This window comes from Papilio machaon, chromosome 18 (genome assembly GCF_912999745.1).
Source record: "Papilio machaon chromosome 18, ilPapMach1.1, whole genome shotgun sequence".
In the NCBI taxonomy this organism is placed as follows: domain Eukaryota; kingdom Metazoa; phylum Arthropoda; class Insecta; order Lepidoptera; family Papilionidae; genus Papilio; species Papilio machaon.
Window position 1 is genome coordinate 3,685,996 of NC_060003.1, and position 19,818 is coordinate 3,705,813.

General features: G+C 34.0%; 1 protein-coding gene across 1 annotated transcript in view; it reads left to right on the top strand.

The window, feature by feature from the left end:
• Nucleotides 1-19,818, top strand: part of LOC106707500 (tight junction protein ZO-1) — a 91,924-nt gene that overhangs the window by 15,654 nt on the left and 56,452 nt on the right. The gene's annotated exons all lie outside the window — the stretch shown is intronic.

Sequence of the window (19,818 nt, forward strand, 5' to 3'; positions counted from 1 at the left end):
TTAACTTGTTACATTTAAAAGTGGTTTTGAATGTGAATTTGAGGATAATATAAAAGTGTTCCTCAGTTAAGACTGCTATTGCGATAATTGGTATTAATTCCCTAACTTTAAACCTGGATAAATCCAGGGCTAATGCCGTATAAATTAACGTGACGGGAATGCCGGCGGGGGATCAGCCTAGTGCAATTAATTCCTCTATACGCAAACCCCACAGCCACTTATAAACATGACAAGGAAATTATTCACATGTAGATAACATAAATAAATATAATATTGTAGTTTAATTCCATTAATTTGAATATTATTTAAAGAATTTGTAAACGCTGAAAGTTTCCCTAGTAATGCAAGTAAGCAATGTATGGCGTATTGGTTACAGTGGTTGTATGTAATGTAATATTGTAAACTGCTTTGTCAATATCTGCAATGCTATCTGCGAAAAATCAACCCTGACTTATATTCCTCTACCGGATCGTGCCTGCCATTGTCTATGGAAAATAAATATACATTTTCCATGCAGTATCTATTAAGATCGCTTGGCGTGTCTGACGTGAACATCCATATTGAAGGCATAGACATACGTAGTCTACGTAATCCGTGTTAATTGATCGGCTAGTTAATTGTTGGCCATCGATACTCGCTAGGTACGCGCATTTCCAAGCGCACTCTGTTCAAACGCATAGAAAGTCGTCGGAGGGATTTTATGAAAAAAAAAGTTTTTCATGGGATTGAAAAATTGCACAACTCCCGACAACTCTACCGTCAATCGGAAGGATTATGCCGTTACTTGTCGGACGATCTGTTGGTCGATCAATCGACCTTTATAGTCAGATTGCGGTTGATCGCGAAAATAACGAATTTGTAATACATTTTTAGTCATTTTAAAACGGTTAATAAACAATCGAATTAATATATATGTACATAAACTGATTGGAAATAAACTCAAAAAGTTGTGGAATAGTTTTACATAGGTTTTTCTCGAATAACGGTGTGTTTAAATTTACTTTTTTAAATCGTCTGAAATAGAAAACAAACTATAGCCACAATTTACATTAAAGGCCTAGGCAGTTAGGAATTTTAACTGTGTTTTTCAAACTGATGTTAATCGGGCAACTAGTTGAAAAACAAATCGTTATTTGCCAGTTATTTTGCTGATTCGCCGTCTGCAAAATGTAGTATTTACTTAATGCACTTCAAGCAGTTTCCCAGACGGACCGAGCCTACTCCTGACTTTGTTTAAATACTTTATTTTTTGCGTCCTTGATGATTGAGTTCAGTTGTTGTCAACTTCATTGTGCGAGATTCGAATCCCGAACATATTTTCTCCTTTTCATATTATGTTTTAAAACATCCTTTTCTTTTAAATAGTAATTATCTGTCGACCGTGACTACGTCCGCTCGTAATTTAAAAAGAAACTTAGTAGCTATGTGTCCTTTCAGATTATGTTCTACATCTATGCCAAATTTCATCGAGCCGTTCTGCAGATACCTTCTAACAAGTATCCATACATACTGTTAGGTTTAAGTAATTATTGATAAACAATTCAATATTTAAAATTGTATAAACAAAATAATCTAAAGAATTCTAATGTTTTCAATGTAATATTAAGACATTATAATAGCAACACTGAATAAATTATGTTGGGGGTAGGATTGAGGAGGTGGGAGAAAAAAATATAAAAGATGATGTTTAGTCGAATCGGGGCTTTTTTTGGACTCCGAAAATTGTGCAGACTAAGAATATTATACTGTGTGTGAATTGTGTCCAGTGGAATAAATTGAATCTCCCATCTATCTGAAGTATTTTATTTATACTTCAGAAGTGGGATACTCGTACGTCCACAAAAGTGTAAGTACAATCTGTTTCTCTTAATTGTCTATATTATACAATACAATTCTCGTTTTAACTTGGTGTTAACATCGCAATAGCCAAGTGTAGAGTAAAATTGGTGCAATCAATCATTGTTTAAACGTGATTTTTCTCCACGTTATGACTGCCACGTTGTTGCAAGAGTGTTTCCTTTATTAAGTGAATGGTGAGCACCAGTCTTCTTCAGCATGGTACTGGCCTACCTGTTTACAAGTTTCACAACACCTTCGATAGTTTTCCTTACGATGTTTTCCTTTACTAAGTGATCAAGTTACGAGAGTGCGCGTAAAAATTGGAAGTGCCTCATGGCACGTGGCCGTGCTGGGGAAACCTAAAAATTCCTAATAAGACCATGCGTTTTCCATCCAAGCCACTAACTGTTATGGTACTAAGATCCAGACTTATTTTTATATTTTATTCCTCCGTTGCGATGTTTAGAGTTGTGTCTCATTCTTATAGTTTAATTAGTTACGGTTACGGTACGAAAAATTCAAACTTTATCTGTAGCCGTTTTACGTCCCCGCCGCTGGGACGCAGGCCTATTCCCGTACAGGGTAATGATTTTGGTGCGTATTAGTGGATTTCAAAAGCGTTTTCGAGACACCTACTGCGATAAAAAAAAAGTATATTATATATATATAGATAAATAACATCGGAGGGGTTTTGTAAAGGGGGTTGAAAATTTGCTTAAAAACGGCCTATCTTTTATAGTTTCCGAGATATCAACCAATAAACATAACTCCGGGTCAAGATCATTATAGCGGCTGTTATTAAAGCGGTTGCTAATATAGCTTAGCTATAGCTTTTAAGACAGACATACCTGTAGAATCGTTACACTATAGCTTCAAGTCTTTTCTTTAGAGTATTACCGATTACATCCTATTGTATATCTAAAGTTGGTATGTAGTACTGTGGTAGTACATAGGAACTACATACATTGAAACATAACAAAAGCACCATCTGGGTTAGCGTTAATAATATATCACAGGATTTATTTGCTTTATAGATTAATGATTAAACTTCTTACATTAAGAATTACTACTTATTACTACTTAAATATTTGGTTACTTAGTTTTCAATATTAGACACGGTCATATTGTAATTATTTGTTAAACTAATATTTGTTTATGATCGAGTTCCAGGATATGGAAAGAGTCTGAACAACGGCGAAGCGATGACCAACGTGACCGAAACGGCGAGCACCGCGACCGGGGCAGCGGGCACCGCGACTGAGGCGGCTTGAAAAGCATTTTTAAAGATTTTACTTTCTTTTATCTCTTTTTGTATTAATGTTGTGCGTGTCTCTTAACAAGTTTCTGACATTATCAAGTTTATCATTATATGAGGGTTAATAAAAAGGATACGAAAATCTGCTAATTTGGTGGATAATCTTATATATATATAAAAGAAAGTCGTGCTAGTTACACTATAACTCAAGAACGGCTGAATCGATTTGACTGAAAATTGGTGGGCAGGTAGCTTAGAACCAGGAAACGGACATAGGATAATTTTTAACCCGTTTTCTATTTTTATTCCGCGCGGACGGAGTCGCGGGTAAAAGCTAGTGTAACATATTTTTTGGAAATTGTAATTAATATACATGTACCTTCCTTGTCTGCGAGTTTTTAGACCAAGGACGAGCCGCAAGGACGCTCAAATCGAGACTACAGGCGGCGTACACGGAAGACCGTCGTCAATCATCGTCATCTTGTCGGCGAGCGCCGCGAGCCCTCCGGACATCAGGCAGAGCCAGCTGACCGTCGGGCAGAACTACGTGTCAACGAGTGCCGCGACATCTCCGGATATCGAGAAGCCGAGCGTCGAATGGAGTTGCGTCAGCGAGCGTCGTGAGCCCTCCAAACGTCGGGAAGCTGAGCGTCGGGCAGAGCTACGTGCCAGCGAGCGCCGTGAGCCCTCCAAACGTCGGGAAGCTGAGCGTCGGGCAGAGCTACGTGCCTGCGAGCAACGTGAGCCCTCCAAACGTCGGGAAGCTGAGCGTCGGGCAGAGCCGGGCAGGACAGAATATAAGGTCATGTAGTCCATCTTTTTCTAAGAACGATCTTGTTAATGTTTTAAAATTGCTGGAAGAGGATTTGTCGTCACAACCATATACGCAAAATGCACAGTCGTCTCATGTGGTAGACCACCAAAATATATTGCCTAAATTTGACCCTTCAACTAGAAATCAACGTATTGGAATATGGCTGAAAAGGTCAACGAATGTGTATCCGTATATGGTTGGGACTATCGAACTACAACACTTTGCCATGCAGAAACTCCAAGACCTGGCTAAAATGTGGTACGAAAGCTTGAATTCCATTCTTTTCAGTTAGAACGAATGGTAAGATAAATTGATAAATGCATTTTCCTATGAATAAAATTATGGCCAGACCTTGGATCAGTATATCTATACTGAAAAGAAAGAGTAAATGCAATGAGCCTATTGAGATTTATTATGAAAAGCTCGCTCTCGTGAATCAATGCGATATAGTAGGTAAGCGTGCCGTGGACTGCGTTGTTCACGGCTTATCAGACAGGACGTTTAGATCAGATGCTTTGACATTACGTTGCAATCACCGTGACCAACGTTTGCAGTTCTCAGTGAGCAATAACATTCGGCGGACCGCGGTCATTTTCATAGTAAACTTTTAGACACTACACATCAGACTTATAACCAAAACCAAGCACCTAAATTTATAGCTAGATCGAGTCAGCCTAGTGGTTGCTATAATTATAAAAAGGGGCACAGGGGAATAGTTTTCTACATTGTTCTAAAGCTATCTTATAGTGCCAGGATTACTTGTAAGGTTTTGTGTGACGACTTTTTGGAGAGACCTTTGTTAATTGATCAGACTTATACGGAACTTCCCCATATAGTTATTTATAAAAATGTTTCTGAATTGAAATTCTTCGACAACTGCGATAAATTGTCCTTTTCTGATGTTGAAGTTGAAAGTGGAAATTGTTTAAAGGTTCGCGCTTTAGGAGTCCTTTTTCGATCAGAGCCAGCGTTGATTCTACCGTTAGTGGCAGATTTTTCTGAGAAATAGTGTAATAGGAAAACTCAATTAGCAATTTTCTGTTTGCGGCGGATTTTGTAATGCGACAAATGGCCGTGTGAGTATATTTGTGATTCCCCATGCTAATTTCTGCTTGATTCCAAAGGGTCTTTTGTTGTCGTTGAGACACTTGAACAAATGAGTGGGTTAACCGGTAGTAAATTCAATGAAAGTCAGGTTAGCATTTGCCGAAAGGTACTTGATGATACCAGGAATCAATTACCTTGTTTTCTCAAAGTATAAGCATTGTTTTGCGTCATCCTTTAGGGATCTAGGTTGTACTAAGGTTGCTCAAATAAAAGTAGAGCTAAGCAGTCAAAGTCCCGTTGTGTACCGACCGTATCGATTGTCATAACATGAGCGCTCGTAGGTCCGTTCAATCGTAGATAAGATGTTAGAAGCAGGTATAGTGCGCGAATCTTACTTTCAATTTGTTAGCATTCTCACTCGTCAAATTATTATAAAAAGGCGTGCCAAGGGAATGGGGCGATAATCAGGAAACTGCTTTATAGACTTATTGTCGAGATATTCGATCCATTAGCAGAGCTCAAGCTGCACACTGATGCCAGTAGGGTAGGTATCGAAGGCATCCTAGACTTAAATGTATCTAAATGTTTCGTCTATACTTTCACGCGAAAACCAGATCCTATTGTGGGCAATTATCAACTGATGAATACTACACTCCGCACCTTAACTAATACAACAGACCTTGGGGTCGTTTTTGAGGCAAAACTACGATTTGATACTTATATAAACACTGTTATTAATAAAGTTTGACGACACCGGATATATATACGTGAGTGTTTTAGCCGTTTCTATATAAGTTAATGATAATGTCTCACGAAAGTTTGAATAATTTAATTATTAATAAAGCTTCAAAATCATTAGGTTTCGTTTTGAGAATGTCATCTGAATTCCAAACTATTACACAGACCTTCAAAATATTATATTGTGCATACGTACGTAGCCACCTGGAGTACGCTTCCCAAGTCTGGAACCCTTGCTATAACACCTACAAAAACCGCATAGAAAACGTACAAAGACGGTTTCTTCGGTTCATACAATACCGTGCTGGAACATTTGTTTACAACTATTACTCTCGTTGTAAGAAATTTCATCTATTACCGCTAGAAGAGAGAAGGCGCGTGGCAGACTGAGCTTTTCTCAGCAATATTGTAAACGGCGTGGTCGATTGCTCTGAACTCCTCGAAGAAGTAGGCATCATTGTTCCCAAGTGTGGGCTTCGTTCCCGTGAACACAACGTATTATACATACCGCGAGTTAAGAATAATAGGGAGTTATTTAGTACGAGCGTGCAGATGTTATAATGCAATCTCCGATCATATTGACATATTTAACATGTCAGCATTTAAAATAACACAATTTTTATTAACCGTTTCTTCAGTGCATGACTGAGAGTACAAAGGACTTTGTGGATTAGCTTAAAAAAACAACGAAGTGAATTTCATTACCTAATTCTAATTGTCCGAATATTAAATAAAAATAAAAAAAATAGAAATAAAAAAAAAAAAGAAAATAATAAAAATTCTGCTTCAACGTTCGGCTGATTAAACACCCTCCAACTTGGAGATTCAGAACTTAGAATAATTAGGGATAATTTGGATAGTAGTCTAGATCGGAAAGGCTTGCAATATATTAAGGAAAATTATGTTTTTGAGGACAATTTTTTTCCGTTTTGTAAATTAAATACAAGTGATACTAATAGTGAACTCGCGATATCCTCCCTCATAGCAGGCAGGTTTTCTCCTATCGCTTCCCGAAGTGGTAGTAATGTTGGCTTTATTAGTAATAGCAATCAGATAATAGCAACCGAGCAACCCTTGAATCGGAATGATAAACGCGTATTGAATGACCGCCCAAGCCGAGGTCCCCTCTCGGGGGCCCTTGACCCCAGTCACTCCATGGAGCGTCCACCGAAGCAATCTAAGAGCTCGGTGACCTTCCAATCCGGTAATAATAATGAAATAACAGCCCGAGACGAGGCTCCTGAGGGAGCTCTCGAGCCTAGTTACTCTTAAACGAGGTTTAGGTTAAGCGCCATATGCGACCGGCCACCTCAAGCCCGGTGAAACTGTAAATGCCTCCTCAAGCCAAACAGTGACTGCTCAGTCACAAAAAAGAAACTAATAGTGATAGCGAACAAAGTAACGACGACGACCCTAAAACGTAATAACAAACTAAATCTTTTGTAAATAAGCCAACTTTATTTATTAGGATATTGATATATTTCACTACAAATAGTGTTTCTGTATTGTTTCAGATAGAGCGCGAGAAGTGATTGGTTCGTGTCTCTATCTAAGAAGAGATGACATACGGTCATGGACGAGATTTGATTGATAGAGCGCGAGAAGTGATTGGTTCGTGTCTCTATCTAAGAAGAGATGACATACGGTCATGGACGAGAATTTATTGATAGAGCGCGAGAAGTGATTGGTTCGTGTCTCTATCTTAAATGAAAATGAATGAAAGTAAGCAGAGACGACATACGGTCATGGACAAGAATTGATTGGTTCGTCATTAACTACGAATTGAATACACATTGAATATGAATTGAGATTGAGATAAAGTGATTAGAATTGACTAGTTTGGTTAATTGAAAATAACGATGACTATTCCTCTTGAGATCTGCAAGAATTGATTGGTTTGCAGATCATTGTAATAATATCCATTTAATAACATCTATCTATAGTTTCACTAGTACTGTACCTATGTGCATTATTTGGAATAAAATTGTTAAACACTGCGCATTATTGTAAATAAATAAATTAATGAGATCAATTATGTAAAAGTTTAGTTTAGTAAAGTATTAGTTATATCATAATAATTGTGACGTAAACGTTTAGATTTTTGGAAAACTTCTTATTTCCAATTAAATTTGATTTGTCTTAGGTTGGTATTCACATAATAGGACACGTGATATATATTCTTTTTCTGTACTACAATTTTTCATTTTCGAAACCCGATGAGTTGTGAATACCTACCTATCCTGTGTTTATTCAGGCCGAGTGTTAGGTTAATCACTTGATTCGTGTTCGAGGGCGAACACGATGTCAGGATGGTCGAGTGTTAGGTTTAAGTAATTATTGATAAACAATTCAATATTTAAAATTGTATAAACAAAATAATCTAAAGAATTCTAATGTTTTCAATGTAATATTAAGACATTATAATAGCAACACTGAATAAATTATGTTGGGGGTAGGATTGAGGAGGTGGGAGAAAAAAATATAAAAGATGATGTTTAGTCGAATCGGGGCTTTTTTTGGACTCCGAAAATTGTGCAGACTAAGAATATTATACTGTGTGTGAATTGTGTCCAGTGGAATAAATTGAATCTCCCATCTATCTGAAGTATTTTATTTATAATACATCCAAACATTCACATTTTTAATAATGATTAAGATTATTTAATGTTTAATACTACTGATAAGATTCAATTTGATTTGCTCTTTGAATAATTATTATTACTTGTTCTCAATGTTATGCGACTTTGAACATAAAAGGTGACGTAACCTCAATCGAGTAGGCACCCAGCTGCTAAGGAAGCTTAGAAACAGCGTGAGTTCTATACCACATCGATAAAAGTACGAACAAAACTTGCGATATTACACGTCACATGGCATAGTGGTGTGCTTAACTATCGATATTTAAATCTTACTAATATTATAAATGCGAATGTTTAGATGGATGGATGTTTGTTTGAAGGTATCTCCAGAACGGCTGCATGGATCTCGATGAGATTTGGTATAGAGGTTGAGCATAGTCTGGTAGAACACAAAGGCTACTCATAAGGTTATTTTTTTTTTATTTCTCGCAGACGGAGTCGCGGGCGACAGCTAGTACTATATAATTAAAGCTAGCAAAAGTAATGCAAAACACTTTTTAGAGTATTCAATAAGTTAAAAATATTACGATTATTAAAAAAAATACTATTAGGATGTCCGGGATATTAATGTCTGCTGTAAAACAATAATCGTGGCTATATTCAGTCTAAATATTACGCTACTACAACCCTTAATTCTTTCTACAATCAAATTAAAACAATTGTACCTGTTCAAGGAGATTTTACATATTTTTGGTGAAATGGCATTAAGAAAAAAGAAGAATTTAAAATATAGAAAAAGGAACACATTCTTAATGTCATTGTATTTTTAGTTGTCTTTTCTATTCATGTTTCTCAATATACGCTTCTACAAAAAGTTAATTTCATTTTAAATGTTTTTACCATATACATTTTGGTCCAATTCGAGCCGCATATTTTACAAGACAAATGGATACTGTTGAGTGGTTATAAATAACGCTTTTAAGAACAATTTTCACAATTTTTAAGATGTCTCAGTCAACAACAATACGGAAGCTTATTAATCATATTCACATAGTCTAAGGAAGAAATAAACATTGCTTGAAACAGTACAAGTAAGTTGAGAAGTTGCAGAAGCCTGGACTATTCTTAAGAAGTATTAGGATTATAAGCGGTATGTTGCCAATTGTATTCTTACACGTTTCCTTAAGAAGAATTGATAGCTCAGTTTACTACAGAAGAATTGTAAGATACCCCAATCAATAATGCTATCAAACATATTATATTACTTTACAAGAACCATACATAAGTTAAACACAATGAAACAAGAAAGCATTTTAAGCAACCGCTCAGTATTATTCATTAAGTAAGAAACTCACATCTTGTAAAATATTAATTTGAAACAGCAGACAGTCACACAACCTGGAAGTAGATATATTGGGAGAACATGAATACAACAGCAAGAGAACAAAAGACGCGAAGGAGAAGAATCAATTAGTAATACCACACTTCTCCTGTAAAATGCAGCCTGGTCAATGTGTTATTGTATACAGCAGCACTAACAGATGTTTTTTCAGACAGACTATTCACACGTCGTTAGCGCTCTACATGCCCAGGACACACAGATCTCGTTTATTACCGAGTAGTTAGTCTCGGTAAAAAGGATATATGACAAAAAGAGGTAACAAACATAGGTGAAGGTAAGATGAGTTAAGAGTGCGGTAAGACGCAATATAGAACCTTCCACCTAGATGTCATTGCATTGCTTTTGCCCTGTCACAGCCCTTTTTTCATGATGTGGAATAAAGGGTCCACCTGTCTCTTAAGAAGTGAGGTACCATTACTTTAAGCTGAGGACTGAGGTCATACAATAATGGTATATTTGACAAGGAGACAGGCATAGTTCACTCGAATGGAATGAGTCTATCGAGTGAGTCACACAGGTCAGAACAAGCATGTATGCCATGAAAGAGAGAAAGCGAGACAGAGAGAGCAACACAAATAAAAGTGCACTTACAATATTAGAAAATCTCAACATATAAGAAATACTTATGACATCATTATATTAAAGAGTTTTTTGTGAGAGATAGAGTATACATACACATAAGTAGTCGAGATTTATTCCAGAAGTTTTCGTAGACAGAATGAGACTTAAGCAACACTACGGGAACATTAACAAAAGATGAGGAAGGTAATTTACAAGACAATAATAAAAGGAGATGACAATGGGAGTTAATCAGTAAGTTATTTTCAAACAATTTGTAGAAGAAAATACAACGTGTGGTACCATCAAGTCGTTCGACGATTTAAGCATTTAGTAAAGTATTTACAAATTCACATACTCTAAAAGTGGAGAACAGTATCATAGAGTATCTAAGTTAAGACCACGCGGTGAAAGATAAATCGAACAACTGAAGAACTGCATCATGCAATTAATGAGAGACAGACACAAACAAATAAGAGATCGATGGTTCCTCAGCAAACGACTTGCGCACTTATTAGATGGAAATGACACAGAAATAATTATTAGGAGATATTACACAATGTTACAGTTGAGATCGCTGAAGAACACAAGAAGCATCGCTTGGCGCGATGAATCAGAACAATCTTTAAAGCAATACAAGTAAGTCAACATTTTAAATGCAGCAGCACTCTTCTATTGGAGTTTTGAGATTTAGAAGCGATTCAACGATATAATATTCTGAGATCGAGAACACTACAATTTTCAGGATACAGTCCATTCCACTTACCTGAGTTTCTCTATCATATTAGTAAAGTCACATATTGTCAGATATTCACATTCATTCGATTCATTTAGCTGTTTGACGTCTTATATCATGACAGCTATACTTAGTTATGAAGTTGCTGATTTTCAATTGAGATTATTTAGTGAACATATTTTAGTATAAGATAATCAAATGACTAAGTATAGAGATGAGTAATTTACAATGATATAAGAAATGTAAATAGAAATTAAAACTTTAAGAAATGATGTCTGAAATCAGATTTAAGAAAGAATTAGAAACACACTGATTTGCAGACAAAACAGTATATTTACATAATTTGAGCAAGAAGAAGATGAATAATTAGCAAGAGCAGAACAATACAAATATTTAGAAGATGAAATCAGAATTCATTGCAGCATTTGCAAGATACGCAGTTATAAGAGTTTCAGGATACACGAAGTGATAGCACAGATTTCATCTGTACAATTGAGAAAGTAACAACACATTTAAGCAGAATATGGTAACAACAAACGAAGAACATTTACAGCAGAGTTTTAGAAATTATTCAGCGCCTCGAAGAAGATTAGTACAAAACACTAGAGTTTTCACCACCGAATATGAGAGCAATTATCATTACAGAAGAGGAAAGAATACACAGGAGCTGAATAACTAGCATTTAGTATGAGATGTAACGGTGAAGTGCAAAGAGGATTGAGTCCTTTAAACGATCGTTACAGAAGACAACATTTTTAGATTCTCCCTCACGGTGGCCGGTCTTCGGTTATTGAAAAGACTAGTAGTCTTTTGGTGGCCGGTATGTTCAAGGAGATTTTACATATTTTTAGTGAAATGACATTAAGAAATAAGAAGAATTTAAAATATAGAAAAAAGAACACATTCTTAATGTCATTGTATTTTTAGTTGTCTTTTCTATTCATGTTTCTCAATATACGCTTCTACAAAAAGTTAATTTCATTTTAAATGTTTTTACCATATACAGTACCTGAAAATAATTCAAATTCAATATGACTGATGAACTGTATATGTTTTTCTTCCTTTAGAAATAAAAACAGGTCGTTAAATAACTAGTTATATTTTGTCGACAAACAAGTAGCACAGCCCTATTTCTAGTGTTATTATTGCCAGGATATTAAATGTAACCGCGATACTTCCTGCCGCTTACGGAAGGGCAATATTCTCTATGGCGTTGAAACTTGTAATATTAAACTTTAGAACAACTCCAACTTGTAATGTTTGTATGAGTAGGAAGGTTTGTCAAATTTATTTATGTTACTGATATTATAAATGCGAATGTATAGATGGATGGATGGATGTTCGTTTGAAGGTATCTCCGGAACGGTTCAACGTATCTTGATGAAATTTGGCACATATCTAGAACATAGTCTGGATGGACACATAGGCTTATTACGTTTTTTTAAATTCCGCGCTTACAGAGTCGTGGACGACAGCTAGTTATATGACCATATAGATAAACTTGTATACTGCAATGATTTAATGTAGATTTAGTGGTTAGTAGATAGTTATCGACGGAACAATACAATCAGCATACAAACAAAAGTACGGTTCTTCAAAGAAAAAAATATCTTTACTAAACGTCTGCCATCTTGATTAAAACATTGGTCCATCTTGTTCTATTCTAAGTTAATAATTGTTATTATTGCGATATCAAGTAGAAATATGTATTATAATTGTATTAGCCGAGTAAACATGAATATTAAACAGTTATTAGATGAAATAACAATGCTTGTATATGTTTTTCTTACGACGTAAAATTATGGTGAATTACTGAAGATATTAGAGTTACGTTGTTGCTGCTCGCTGGTGAAACGCTAACAAAATGAATTTATTAATTAGTAACATTACACGAAGCATCTGCACAAAGATATAATTCCTATCGTTAGTAAAAAAAAAAGAAATAATACGTTTGAGAGTGGTAATTCACGGTTAAATTGCTTAATTAATTAAATTAATCTTTCTCAATTTAAAGCTACATTGTATCTAGAAGTAAAATAAATAATATTTTTTTATTATTACATTGTTTTCAACAGAAAATAGGATAACTAGTTTGTACTAATCTATAATAATTCATTTGGAATATAGCCAGGAATAGAAGATACAATTTATGGAGATTGATTTATTTGATTTATTTGTTGTTGTCTCAACAAATTACATTATACTAGAAGTCGTCCATTGGTATTGGATGTTTGGCCAAAATTCATATTCAGTTTTTTTTTTATTATAATAAATAGCTTTATGCACTTCTGCATCACATTAACTTTAATTGTGTCCAATATTACGATCATCCGTTAGCGCAATTCAACACAAAGTACAAAGTTTTCGCTTCATTTCAATATAATTCAAAGATAATCCATAAACGTAACGGTAATCTTTTTATAAGTAAATTAATAGTATATTAAATAACTTCTGTAATAAACGATAAGAATAAAAATAACTATCTTTAGTTGTATAAAATAACAATTTTAAACGAACCCTATTCTATTTTACTACTTTTTAATTGGTATTAACTCCCTCGCTTAAGTGTTTAATATTCCGTTATATGAACGATCCAAGATAAAGCTACACATTCTGTATATTTTAAAATGGATGTTTTACCAATACTAAATATTTAGAATCATCGGAAATTAAGATTATGGAGCATTCACATTTGTAATTTAGATAGATTACAAAGGTTTAAAATAAGAATGTGTCACCGCAGTTGACTGGCTGGTTCGTTTATCACCGTGTCCCATTAAAAAAAAGTTTTTACGTTAATAACAATTTTATATAAAGTGACGTAACATGCAGCTATATAAACTAACGTTCTTTTTTAACTTTTAGTCATTTGAAATTTCAATCTAGGTAACCTATGTTTAACCTGGGTCATTACAACTGACCTACATTTGTCCATCCCACTTCATATCAATTGCAAAGAAATTTCATAACTGTTTGAAAGCGATTTAATATTTTTTAAGTCTACACTTAAGTGTAGGTATACGGCTTTCATTGCGGAGATCGCCAACATTTTATTGGTCGGTTGTTTCTAAAGTTTTATGCGCAATTTTATTCATCAGTTAAAACCTAATTACAATAAAAGTTATTTTGTTTTCTAATTTATAAATGTAAAGTTAATTTAGTTATTTTTACATTATATTATGTTTCAATATATTCTGCCTTCTGCTCTACACAAGTTTTAATCTATATTAATTACATGAACTTTCGTCCTCATCGAGTTTCGCTAGACGTAAGTTCATACCAGACTGATACATATTTGTTTGATGTGAGCTTAATTTATCTTTATTACTCAAAAGTTAGTAGGCGCCCCGTCCAGACGATGCCGTTATATTTTTGACGCATACTCTATGCACGGCAATGCAATCGATGTTCTTAGACGGATATGTGCAACATATGCGACTAAAATACATAATATAGACTAGGCCTAAGTATGCAAATATCTTGGACATGTTTAATCTAAATTTTAGACTAAACATGTTTAATTAAGAGGCAATAGAATAATTAAAATTAATTAATTACCTTTATAAGTGTCTAGTTTTTCTGTCGCCAAAATAATATTCCAAGTTAAAGATATGTAAATTTTTCTTAAAGCTAAAATCCCAGTAAAAAGACTTTTAAATTTTTTTCATGTCGTTAGTTTGACAGTGAGATATTGTTATTTATTCGGTATGGGTAATGATAATAATAATAAACGTACATTCGGTTTATTAAAGTTCTATTAAAATGTAAATTTAGAAGTTTTTGTCATACCGGCGAATAAACAGTCATATCCACATAAATATAACTTTTCAGTCTTGGATTCTTTGGCAGACGGCCGATGCGGAGTCCAGTCAACGTCGACGCGGCCGCAGCGACGCGTCGACGCGCGCGGACTGACGCATACAAGTCGAAAATTTGAACTTTTCAAAAATCGAACATGTTCTTTTTTGTTTAAATAATCTTGAGTCAAGGCCAACATAGAAATCAGAAGTGAAGTGAAAGTGGAAAAAAAAAACAAAAATAAAAGTGAATTAATGTAAAAAACAAAACTTATAATTAATTACACCAATGTTAATTAAATACGATTGATATAAATTAATCAGCGGTATGTTACCAAATTGTATCTCGCAAAATTAAAGTGAAAAGTGAAATTCGTTATCCAGTGTGCTAAACTTCAGAGAAAATTATATTTTTAGACGTGTAAATCGTTGACCTGCACGGGATCGGATGTGAAAATATTTCGCAGGCGGATCTTGTTAATGACAACTGCACACAAGATAATTGTGTGTTCCTTTAAGCGGCGCTAACTTAATTTATCTAATAAATTTCGATCTAACTACACGGACATACGTTCCATTATCCTGTAACAAAATTAACACATACGGAATAATTAATTTTTAAACCCTTTGTCTTTGAATGAAGCTTATGACGAAAGTAAACAATACAGGAAGTAATTACTAACAACTTTACCTAGCTGCACTATGCATTAAAAAAATAAAAAAGTGAAAAAAAATCTTTAGTCTCACTATAATTTTTTAAGATCTGAACTATACAAATAATACGGTCCCTGGCAATAAATATGATTTGTTATTTGAAAAAGTATATTAATATCAACAACTGGCAGAACACACTTGGTAATAAAGAAGAAAAATGCGTCCATTCTTAATTTAAAAATTGGCTTGTTTACTGTCCCCCTTTCAATTAAAACATGTAGGCGGCGAAAGAAAAGATGCTGAGATAAATAACCTTATGTCGTAGATTCGTTACGTATTATTAGACGAAAAGAAGCAAAATACTCCCGTTCAAAGCTCTTCTGACGTCATAGCGTGTAACTGGTGAAACTGTGACATTTTCAAAATGTACGCAGTCTAGTTTTGAACCTTGGAACGAATTTTTTTTTCTATATAGCTCTTAGAAAATTAAAAGTTTTTAAAAGCTTCTTACTATCTACAATTGCGATTCTTCTTAATCTTAAAAGCTTAGATTGTAACGATGTCTCTGTTATTTTTTTCTTAGTTGTTTATGTTATCAGTTAGCTTGTTAATGGCTCAGGTCTTTCACGATTCTAATATTAGCAAGTGGATTGCAAATATATCATAGTAGGGTCAATATTGTGGATAAATTGTACAATATTTCTACAAAATACATAATAAAATTAACATATAAATCATAAGATAATATATAGCCATGTCAAGACATAATGAAAATGTTGACGACAACGCAAAAATTATACAATAAATAACTTTGATTAAATAACATCACGCAATGGAACGCAAATGAAATTCTTTTTTTTTTTTCATTTCTTTCATTTATTATGAAAGACGTTTGTTTTCGAAGAATTTTATCGGTTAAAGAATTTTTTGTGTGATATGTGGTGAAACAAATATTTTTTATATTAGAGTTGAAGAGTTACTACCAATAACTTTTTTTTTTTATAAGAGAAGGGGCAAACGAGCAGCGGGAACACCAAGGTGTTCATCGACGCCCATGGACATCTGCAATACCAGAGGAATCGCAGATGCGTTGCCGGCCTTTGAGATGGTGATACGCTCGCTTCTTGAAGGACCCTAACAACTTTATCAATGTAGTGAGCCATAACGGACAATTGAAGATAAGGAGTATTGAACCACTTTCCATTTCGTGAGCTCTAAACAATGTCGATTAATAAATTGAGAATACATTTTATACTCGTGGGTTTCGACATTTTGTTAAACATATTGGTTTTTGTTTTAAAAGAGGGATGCATTATTTTTATAGGGGAAGGGGTAAATGAAGAAAAAAGGAATAAAATAGATCACCTACGAGAGGAACCTCGGATTCCTTGCCGGCCTTTAAGGCAAAATTAATACAGGTTACATGTTTTTTTTTTAATTTGTAGTTATAACTAACAAACATATTAAAATATATACAATTAAAAATAATTTGTTCTTCATAATGTTCTTTTTAATTTCGTGGATAAATCTCGTGTAAGTACAGAGGTAAAGGAAAATAAAATTTGTTGAGGACCCTAGCTAGTAATTTGACGCTTAATGAAATTGATAGGGATTATTGAAATTTAAAACTCGAAGAAAATTACGTAAAGTTGTTTCGCGTATTGAGATAAAACGAATTTATTTCGTGAAATATGATACAATCGGCTAATGTACTCTTAAAACACTTTAAGATGGCGGAGATGTTTGTTGTTAACGTCAATTACATTTCTTCATTGGTTAGTATACAACTTATGAAGTTTAAATGTTGATTGAATGTAACATAATTGTTTTTCAGTAACCCTAAATCATGTAGTTTAGACTTATACATTTAGTTTCTTTAATAGTATCGAATAATTGATAAGAAAGGAGTAAAATAATTATACAAAAGTCCTCTAGCAACTACACTCCTTTTGCTTATAATAAGGCTCTGCTATTGATCTATTACTGCTTATGTTATTACATATTATGTATGTATAATTGTAAGTCAGTAAAATAAATATTTATTGTAGACAGTTTAAACGTCAGCAATAAACCTAGTTATGAAAGCTACGGAGAACGACCCGTCGTGTCGTGTATGACATAATTTATGTCTCGTACTTCTAAAAGATTTAGAATTTAGAATGTTTTAGTATATAATCTTAATTATGTATTCTTTGCAATCGCGTAATAAAAAAATCAAAGCCCCACGTTCGTTTCGATTGCATTAAACACAATACAATTGGCCAGACAGCAAGTTAAGTATGTACGGGCTTGTACGATCGTATTTGAGTTAAATCGGGTCACCGTAAGCGACCCTCGTTTCGCGACAATGCCCTCCATCCAATTCTCAATGTAAATCGCCTGTCGAGAAGGAATTGAGACGATTTTTTTTTTGGTATTTTAACTCTAATTGGGTGTTTCAATCAATTGGTACATTATTAACATTATTATTATATTCTTCGATTGTTAGCTGATTGCTATTATAATGATGCTACCATATTTGTAACAGCAATGATGGTGGCATTGTGTGATTTGCTAAACATATCTACAGATTAAAAAACTTAGACAATAGCAAAAGTGGTCTGATTTTAGAGCGATTTATAAATTAAGTCTATCAGTCCTCACTAATTAATAACATAAAAATTTACTATAGTTAGCTTAAGCTAGTAAGCTTAGTAATCGTGGGTTTCTAAGATCGAAATCTGCGTTTAAACATATTGTTATTTCTGTTTTGTCAAAGATAATGACAGGGATGACGATATGTTTTATACAGAGGTTTTGGTCTCAGAAGCCGTTACCATTGGTTTGGTGTATTTATTTATACATGAACAATTTATAAAATCCTTTTTTCTATTAGATTTGTTCGTTTACCACATTCATGATTTATCCGAAGTTATTTCACGTCGAGCGAATATGGGTCGACCAATTATACCTCGCAACAAGTTGAAACCATGTGCAAGATGTCAACTCGGTCGATGAACTAATATAGAACGGACCTACTCTGATACACCAAAGTACTCAATGTATAATTTGGGAGACACGTACGTATATCTTGTAATGTTCTAGATATGTATGTGGAAGGTAAGCTTAAAAAAGATTGATGGACAACGCAATTAAAATAGCATTCATTACCGAAAAAACAGACGATTGCATGTTTGGTTGATCTATTTTTTTATTTATCAAAGGTAAATAATTTTATAGTATATTTATATTTCATGTTAACTACAATCAACTTTACCAAAGCGTACAGTTAAGTAGGAAGTGGTTCTGTTTCGTGCTATTCAATAATATATTTGTTGCTAGTATGTTGCAATCTATTTGAGCTTTAAGCTAACAGTGGTACTTCAGCTATTTTAGAATATAATATTGAATGTCTGGCTTTAATGTTATGTAATGAAGCAGTGGTTCTATTATTTTTGGAATAAAATTACAAGTTACAAAGACTCGTCACGTTTAGGCACATTACGTTACATGAGAGAGACGAAAGATATAATGTAGACAATAGAAAGAGAGCAAGCTATACATAGTTTACATTGTTTATTTTCATTTCTTGTTATTTGCAGGTCGTGAAAATGTTACAAATTGTATTTCTCTTCTTATTGTATTAATTCTTTTGCTAAAAGATATTACAGTGTAGAAATGACAATATAATGGCGATATGAACTTTTTCATTATCCGTAGAATACGCATTTAAATCCCGTGGAGATAATACGGGAATAGTTGGAGCTCGGCTCTGGCGCGGCGCAAATAACTGAAGCTTTTTATGTATATGTCACCGTCAGATTACAATCATCGTTATTTTATAATTTCGCTAACCATAATATTATGTAGTCTCGGCAAAATGTGAGCAAACACATCAAAACTTTATTTCTTCGATTACAAATGAACAAACCAAACCATTATAATTCATATCGATTCTGACTTAAATGCTAACGACTAACTCCCTGACTGGAATAGTTAATAAACTTTAAATTATGAATTATAACTTCAGTAAACAATTTACTGTTTGTTGACTATAGTCATTTTTTAAACTAACTAAGTTTACAAATTAGCGGTGACATATATTAGTATAGGCTTATATTTTATGCACGGACAGACACGCTGGCTGCTCTCATCTCGATTAGTTTTCGTATCCATCGGCGCGAAAAGTCTTCCTGAGCAAAATACACTTCCCTTGTGACTTTTACGCTTATTAACAGCATTTCATCCTTTTGTATTTAAAAGTACAATAAGGGTCTACCGATTAACACAGAAAGAGCTATTTTAGAGATATACTTATCCTTCTCATAATATGATAAAAAGATACCGACAATTGTAAGCAAAAATACCTATTTAGAAATCAAGTTTAGCTCCTCGTAAAAGTTTCCGTAAGTTCTGTCTG